This window comes from Mobula hypostoma, chromosome 24, assembly GCF_963921235.1.
Source record: "Mobula hypostoma chromosome 24, sMobHyp1.1, whole genome shotgun sequence".
In the NCBI taxonomy this organism is placed as follows: Eukaryota; Metazoa; Chordata; class Chondrichthyes; order Myliobatiformes; family Myliobatidae; genus Mobula; species Mobula hypostoma.
Genome location: NC_086120.1, coordinates 37,833,438 through 37,841,663, shown reverse-complemented (window position 1 = coordinate 37,841,663; position 8,226 = coordinate 37,833,438). Strand labels below are relative to the sequence as shown.

The window sequence follows — 8,226 nt, the reverse complement described above, 5'->3', positions numbered from 1 at the left end:
ACACATCAAAGTTGCTGGTGAACGCAGCAGGCCAGGCAGCATCTCTAGGAAGAGGTACGGTCGACGTTTCGGGCCGAGACACTTCGTCAGCACTAGGACCAGGTAAACTTGAGGGCAGGGTGAAAGTTGGAGGCAAAGTTAATGAAGTCAACGAGCTTTAGTCCTGACGAAGGGTCTCAGCCCGAAACGTCGACTGTACCTCTTCCTAGAGAGGCTGCCTGGCCTGCTGCGTTCACCAGCAACTTTGATGTGTGTTGCTTGAATCTCCAGCATCTGCAGATTTCCTCGTGTATGTGATTTAGTTCCCTGAGGTTGACGTGAGAGCATCCTTCAGGAGAGTGAAACAGCATCCAGCCCAGACAGGGCATCTCGCCTAATACTGAAGACGTATGCTAATCAACTGGTTGGAGTGTTCACTGATATCCTTAACCTCTTGCTTTAGCAGTCTGAGGTTCTCACCTGCTTCAAGCAGGCTTTAATCATATCAGTGCCCAAGAACATGGTAACCTGCATCAATGACTTATTGTCCATGAACACTTACATCCACTGTGATGAAGTTCTCTGAGAGGTTGGCGATAAAACATATCAACCCCTGTCTGAGGAGAGACTTTTGGATCCATGTCTACCATCACAAGTCAACAACAGATGCCATTTCATTGGTTCTTCACTCAAACCTGGACAGTGAAGATGTACAAAGCAGGATACTTTTCATTGACTACAGCTCTGCATTGAACACTATCATCTCCTCAAAACTAATCCAGAAGCTCCAAGGTCAAATCCTCTGTACCTCCTTGTGCAAGTGGATCCTCAATTTCCTTACCTTCAGACCCCAGTCAGTTTGAATTGGCAACATCTCCTCTACAATCACCATCAGTACAGGGGCATCACAAGGCAGTGTGCACAGCCCCTGCTAAACTCATTTTATGACTGAGGCCCAAGTATAGCTCTAATGCCATATTTAAGTTTGTTGTCAACACCACTGATGTGGGTCAAATCAAAGGTGAATTCACATAGAGGAGGGAGATTGAAAATCTGGCTGAATGGTTGTACAACATCAGCAAAATCAAAGAGCAACATATTGACTACAGGAGAAGGAAACCAGAAGTCTATGAGCCAGCTCTCAACCAGGGATTAAAGGCGGAAAGGGTCAGCAACTTACAACGGGTTACCTGTTACCAGCGGGTCCGGCACGTACGTGCCTCTACAAAGAAGGCACAGCAGCATATTATCTAAAACTCTGACAAACTTCTGTAGAGGGATAGTGGAGAGTATGCTGACTGGTTGTATCACAGTCTGGCATGGAAATACCAATGCCCTTGAACAGAAAAAGACTACAAAAAGTAGTGGACACCGACCAGTCCAACAAAAGTAAAGACCTCACCACCACTAAGCACATCAATATAGAGTGCTGTTGCAGGAAAGCAGCATCCAAAGACACTCACCATCCAGGCCCCACACCACCAGTTTCAGGAATAGTTATTAACCACCCCCACCCCCATCTATCAGGTTCTTGATCCAGGATGGATAACATTGACAACTTCACTCACTAAACGCTGAACTGATTTCACAACCAATGGACTCCACAACTGGTGATCTCAATATTTATTACTTGCATAGTGTGACATCCATCGTACGTGCAATTTATCATTGATTGTATTGTGTTCATTTGTATTTACTGTGAATGCCCACAAGAAAATGAGGCTCAGGCTAGTATATGGCATATGGTGACATGTATTTTGATAATAAAGTTACTTCGAACTTATAGTTGCTACCACATGATTAGCATTAACAAAGTATACAGGCGTATTTAATAAAGAGACCACTGAGTGCACATCTAAAGTGAATGCAAAGTTCAGAAATTAACTCAAGTAAAAATCTGGTATTTGGATAATTAAAAAGAAACATAAGCAATAAATCTCCAGGAACCGATGATGACCTACACCAGTGTTTTCAATGAAGTGGCTGTGGAGATAACCATTCCATGGCATGGCATCGTCCAAAATTTTATACATTTTGAAATAGATACCACAAATGGGGAGATAGCCCTACAGTTTAATAAAGGAAATAAAAGAAATTTTGGAGCACATAATATATCAGCATTTGGAGAACTAATAATTGGGTAGAGAAACAGATTTTAGGAAAGGCAAATTAAATTTTACAAACTTATTGAGCTTGTACCTAGCAGAACAGGCAATAATAACAGTTGATAATTTAGTGAGGAAAGCAGCCTCGAGGAATCCTGCTAGCACCCACACTGTCATCTTATTGTACAAAATCAGGGAGTAGGGTATTAGTGCTAATATACCAAATGAACTGACGTCTAATCAAGGCTAAAAAAAAGAGTACACGAGTCATTTACAGGTGGAGTGCTGCATTAATCAGTGCAAAAGGCTTCAGTTACCAGATAACAACCATCTATATTTGATGGTAAAGGGGAACTTGTACTTAACGGGGGTCAGTTACAAATTACGAAACAAAAAAAACTTAACAGCAGAGAAATCAAATTTAATCAAGAACAAGCATCTCTGAATCTCCGAAATAAACATATGTAACGGAGTTTATAAGGTTAGGAAATGACTCATTTTGATTAATCCACGAATTGGCAAGCACCAAAAATTTCCCTTTTACTGCAATGTCATATCACATTGGGAAGTGAGAACTAGATTTCAAGTCAGAGGATCAAATGTGAACACGTTTAAGAAACAAATTCTGTTTAAAAACAGAGCCATAAATGGGTGATGGGAAAAGCAGAATTCCTGCAAAGTTGTTTTTCCTCACTAAATCACAAAGCTACACTGGAAACATCAATGAATAGCAGGTAATAAAACAAAACTTCCTACAGCATATGATCAATAATCAAAAGGAGCCAAGGACATCAGCCATGTTCTGTGTAATTAAGGAAAATGGAACATGTTGCTCAATGAAAAAACAAGTACAATTAGCAACTAGATTGGACTTTTTCAACACTGTCACAATTTGAGAGAAGATCAGTAAAACCAGGTCAGACTTATTTAAGCAAAAAGAATAGAAAGGATTCAAATTTTGCTTGAGCCCTTGCACAGCAGAACTACTTTGCAAGTCACCTAAAGGGCCACTTCTTACTTTCCCAAACTGTTGCCTAAATTATCAGAAATAGCTATAAATGTCAGCATTCCCTGAACAGTGGCCTTTTGAACTCAAAAGTATCTAAAATAAGTACACAGTGTTCACCTTCTTTGACCTCTGGTCACTGCTCACAAATCAGCTGTCAGCCCACCCAGCTTTTGTTTTGCTGCTGTGAAAGTCACCTTGGAGATGAATTGGCCTAGACTTGTACCCATTACCCCCTGAAGGACTTAGCCCATCTGAAATATTGGAGTTGAGGCATAATAATGGTGAATCATAAACATCATTGCACTCAAACTATTAACATAATTCAGATTTCAGTAACACATTCTTGTTCAACATTCAAGCACAAGAACATGCGATCTGAAAAATTAAAAGAAATCAGAAAAATTAAAAGACTTGTGTGAACCACATGTGAAAGAATGAACTTGTGGAACCAAATGCATATTTTTAAATAGTGGCAAAATATTCATAGTTGCCATTCAATAGAATCAAATCTAAAAGGAACATTTAAGGACAAGTCTCTGGTCGCTTGACATACAAATACCCATCAGAGAATCAGGTTTATTAACACTGGCATATGTTGTGAAATTTATCAATCCAGATGAAACTGGAGTTAAGGTAGGAATATTTTACTTTCAGTACCGTGGATCTTTTATGGAACACTTACTTTCAATTCACTAATTGTATGAATACAATTATAATCTTAAACCATCTTCACTTTTAAGTTTTCAATTCTAACCACTGTGTTTCAATAGGTCAATTCCAATAACTGGCAAGATAAAAATCATACATAAAATGATCTTTATGAACTACTCTGGAAATTTACACTGTCAATTTCTACCCTATACTTGCTTTCAAATGATTCCTTCTAACTGTCCCTTCCTGCAACTTCTGTCCCAAGTTGAATAAAGACCAATGAACAAATGCCATGAAAAGGATGTCAACTAAACCCCTCTTTTATACACTATAAAGGTTTTATTCCATTATTAGTTTTTTCAGTCTTATTAGCCTCTGATCTAACAGTACTTTCAATGTCTTCCCTCCTCAACTGAAAATTATTCTCCACCAGTTAACAAGACCCAAAACAATGCTAGTTTGATTCCTTGCATTCACCAGACTCCACCCAAAAATCATTAAAAAAAAAATTCACTCATCTGCACGTATTGGCCTATTAACCTCCACCTTCAACAAAATGAATCACTGCCCACCATTTCCATCACTATTTAAGATGAAGCCAGGCACATAGTTTAAGCTGTGAGTACCTACCACTATTTATATTAGGATCCTGTATGATTCCAATTCATGGACATGAAGTTCTCAATACCACCCTAAATCATCTTTCCATGACTGCTCCAAGTGGAGAAAAGATTCCCACAAATCTGAGGGGAAATTGCATTTCTATCCCCCATTCCCCATAAAAGATAAATGCACCTTTGAATTGATCCTTCTAACTAACTCAATTTCTTCCTAGAGGAGCTTAGAATAGTGTGAGGTTTCAGGAGTCTGGTGCTGAAATCTGTACCATTTCATGCACTGTACTACCCAATATTCCACTGCAGATACAGTACTGTGCAAAGGTCTTAAGCACATATATATTTAAGTTTCCTATTGCTTTTGTACAGTACCAAAGTAAATTTTATGCATTGCACTGTACTTCAATACACTCATGACACTCAGCTGAATGAACCAATAAATTCTGTGACTACAAGAAAGAACAGATCAAAGTTTGGGTATCCTACAGGAAATAACTAACCTCCTGGAACCTCACATCAAAAAGACAAGTCAAAAGAAAGTTTGACAGAACACTCACCACTTATCAGAAATGAGTGTAACTCCAAGTCAGACAGTTCCACACCAAAAATACCTACTCAGCTGACCTCCAGCAATCACCCTTAACATTTATTCCTTCCACCACTCTGCCAGTATCTGTGAAACAAGACTTGAAAACGCATGTGAACACCACCAGATTCCATTCCAAGCCTCATTTAGCATTACACTGTTTTAGAAATACACTGTTGTCTATCATCTCCACTGGAGTGTTATTCTGAAACCCTTTCCGAAGCAACATCTAAAAGACACCTGGATTAGAAAAGAGATAAGAAAGGTCTAGAAGGGCCAAACACAGTTAAATGGATAAGAGGGGAACTTTGTGGGCATGGAAGAGTTGGGCCAAAATGCCTATTTCAGTACTATATTACTGTCTAACAGCAGAGGAGCATCCTCACCAGAAATACTGCCACACAGGGTCAAGGAGAACCCACCACTACATTCTCTCAAGTACAGTTACGGATGGGCAATAAATGAGAGGCTTGCCAGTGATTCCTTAATAATGATTATTAAGTACATAATCTATCACAGCAGAAAGCCATTTTAAAAAGTAGGCTACTTTACAGCCAGACTGGTTCATACATTAAATGGATATTGAATAATGTATATGGTCAAAGATAAATGCTTGATTTATTTTTAATCATTTAAATGAAATCTAGAAGTAGGAGAAGCTGACCTCCATTTTGTTTTTGAGATAAAATTGCACATTGGAAAACCTGAGTATAAACGATGAGATTCATACCCATTTCAAATGTAGTTTGTGCTCGGGCTATTTAGTATGGCATTCCCTCGCAAGTTTATCAAATATAAAAATCTGACAAGTTTATCAAATACAAAAATCTCAGGAGGTTAACTGAAGAAAGCTAGCGACAAGGTGGTGTGCAAATTTAGCAGCTTACTGCAATATTAAAGTTGGACATTCTTTCTTGGTTATTAATAAAATGTTCAATCATATATACTAGTCTTTCACAAGCAGATAGCTGCAGTTCACCTCACCCAGTATCAGATTTGTCAGAACTCACCTCTTCCAATAACAAAATTAGAAAAAATATAACAGTCACCCAGTAAATTGTTGTATTTATTGAGTCCAAGACCTGGCAAGAAATAACTTAAAAGCAGATTTAGCAGTTCTTAGGGTTACACAAACTTATATCAACTGGAAATTTTAAAGAATTTTAAAAACCACAGGTAGATTCTCCTGAAAACCCCTTACTCAAGTAGAATTACTTTACAGATTCCATGCTAGTTTATTATCTGTGGACTTCGACACACATGGATTACAAGTAAAGCTGCCTATGCTGAAGCTAATATTAACCTAGTTTTGATTATAAGACAGCACATTCTGTGCTAAACACTGCAGGCACAGAACTGTAATTGTGGTACATTGAAGGAGAGTCACCATGGAAAACCAAATTACATCAGCCCATTCCAGTGTCAGCAAAACACCCTGAAGAAAATGCTTTGAGAACTTCCTGTGAATCTGTTACAACACATCGACAATTCTACGCAGTTCCCTTTTGAGAAAAAGCAACACTTTATCAAGTGAAACACCCCACTGCCGTCCAGAAAGACGTTCTGGCAAAAAAAAATTCTAATGCTGATTCTGAGACCGGCTCCTAGCAAACAAGTGCTCCTACAGACTCAGATTAACTTAACAGCAGTCGCGTTAAAACCAGGCTTCCGTGTTAGGGCTTGACTGGAAACACAAAATAATTTATAAACCTCATTAAGTGACCATTGCATTACACGATTATAAGAGCAGAAGTTAGGCTCTACGCGTCAAATTGTGTTCGATAATATCCATCGGGTTGTGTTTAAGCTAGAGATAGTAAATAAAAGCAAGTTATTACAGATAACGGGGGCTGCCCTTGGTTTAGATAGAGACCCCACACTCTCACAGAAGTACCACCAAGCCCTACATCGAGGTGAACGGGTTCCGGGGACGTTTGGTGGCGCTCGACCGCCGTCCCTGGAAACAGGATCAGACCGGTCGGCCAACTACTGCCTCCGATTATTTTAGCAACAACGACGGGGGAAAAACCCCCATTGGACCGCCAACCGCCAACCCCCGACCCCCCAACCACTTTAATGAAAATCCACCTCGGTCTGAAAAAAAGAGGTAAAATGCGAGATTTTTAATTTTTCGACGGTGTTGGGGGGGGGGGGAACAAAGGCGCTCGGAGGTCCGCGCGATTCTTTGAACACGACGCCAACGGTGGAGGCATTTAGATATAACCGAGCCGGTGTTTTCGGGGGCTTCACGCCGAACGGAGACGGCTCCGGCATGTTTTACCTGTGTACGCGGTCGCGCTGTGGAAGAGCAGCAGCAGCAGGACGCCGAGAATGGTGATCGCCATTACCGCGGTGCGGCCGATCTCTCCAGGTGCGAGGGAAGGGGAGTTCACTCCGCTACCCAGGGGAAAGCTCTGTGCGTGTGTGTGGGTGTCCTCTGACCGTTGTCGGCGGTCACACAACCAGCATCCTCCGCGCGACCCCGCCGGCTACGTGTTCTGCGTGCGCGTAGCCGCCTATTGATTGACAGTCAGGGGGCGGGGTCACTGGCTGCCAGGTCTGGTCGTGCCGCTGTCGAGTGGAGCAATAAAATAAACCATCAACAAATCTCACGGGCACTCACAAATACACACACATTTTGGTCGAGCTGGGGGTGGTTTGAGATGACTGCAACAGCTTTACATCAGGCGAAGTTATGTAGCGCAACATAATGAACGGCAATCTGTTTTGCTGAGGATTAGGATTTACTTGGACTCTGTCTCGCTCCTGTCACATAGTTTCTGATACTCCCTTGATAAAGCAACGTTGCAGAGAACAACTGGAGCCCGTGGGAGTACAACGCAGCGTGAATTGCTCCAGAGAGGGTGGAGGAGGAGTGTGAAGTTAAAAAAAAATGATAAAATGCTTGAATGTCCCAAAATGGCTCAATTTGACGGAGTCTTGTCTGTTCGGTTAAGCATAATGTTTATTTTGATCCATTTCACTGGTTGATTTATAATATGTACTTTTCAGTGGTTATAAAGATCATATCGATGTTGACCGATTTGGTCATGGCTGCAGTTAAATTTTCCATTAAAGATGAGTCATTAAAGTATGACGTCTTATGCAATTAAATCGTACGTAATCGGTGTTACCATTTCTATCATCATCACCCATGACTCCGTTTTACCAGAATCTCTTAACTCCACCCTTCAGTTTTAACTTCCTTTTAACGAGAAGCTGATTAGTAATACTAATAAACTCGCTTAATCTATTATCCAGTTATTCTTTTATTTCAAC

The 8,226-nt window shown here is 40.5% G+C and overlaps 1 long non-coding RNA gene across 1 annotated transcript in view; it reads left to right on the top strand.

Annotated features, from left to right (window-relative positions):
* The first annotated feature begins 5,606 nt into the window (after window positions 1–5,606).
* The window catches only part of LOC134337409 (uncharacterized), a 51,711-nt gene continuing 49,091 nt past the window's right edge, over window positions 5,607–8,226 (top strand). The window contains exon 1 of the long non-coding RNA XR_010015983.1: window positions 5,607–7,054. This is a non-coding gene — a long non-coding RNA (uncharacterized LOC134337409). The remainder of the gene's footprint in view (window positions 7,055–8,226) is intronic.